This window comes from Solanum tuberosum, unplaced genomic scaffold (assembly GCF_000226075.1).
Source record: "Solanum tuberosum cultivar DM 1-3 516 R44 unplaced genomic scaffold, SolTub_3.0 scf00048, whole genome shotgun sequence".
In the NCBI taxonomy this organism is placed as follows: Eukaryota; Viridiplantae; Streptophyta; class Magnoliopsida; order Solanales; family Solanaceae; genus Solanum; species Solanum tuberosum.
The window spans coordinates 262,691-262,960 of NW_006238976.1; positions in this window are offsets into that span (position 1 = coordinate 262,691).

Consider the following 270-nt stretch of genomic DNA (forward strand, 5'->3'; position numbering starts at 1 on the left):
CTTTACCCTCGCCGTTAAAATGAAGTTAATTTTACCCCTCCCGTTACTAATTTCACCAAATTTATCCCTCAATTGGATGGAAAACCCAAATCAACTAAAATTACCCAATTTCAATTAAATAACCCAATTTTTTCTCTTTTTAATCCGAACCTGACCCATTTATACAAATTAAAACCCCAAATCAAGCTCCAGCAATCCCCATTCATTTTCTCCGTTTTCCGGCGAAACACCACCAAAACAACCTCCAAACGACCACCTGAAACCACCACT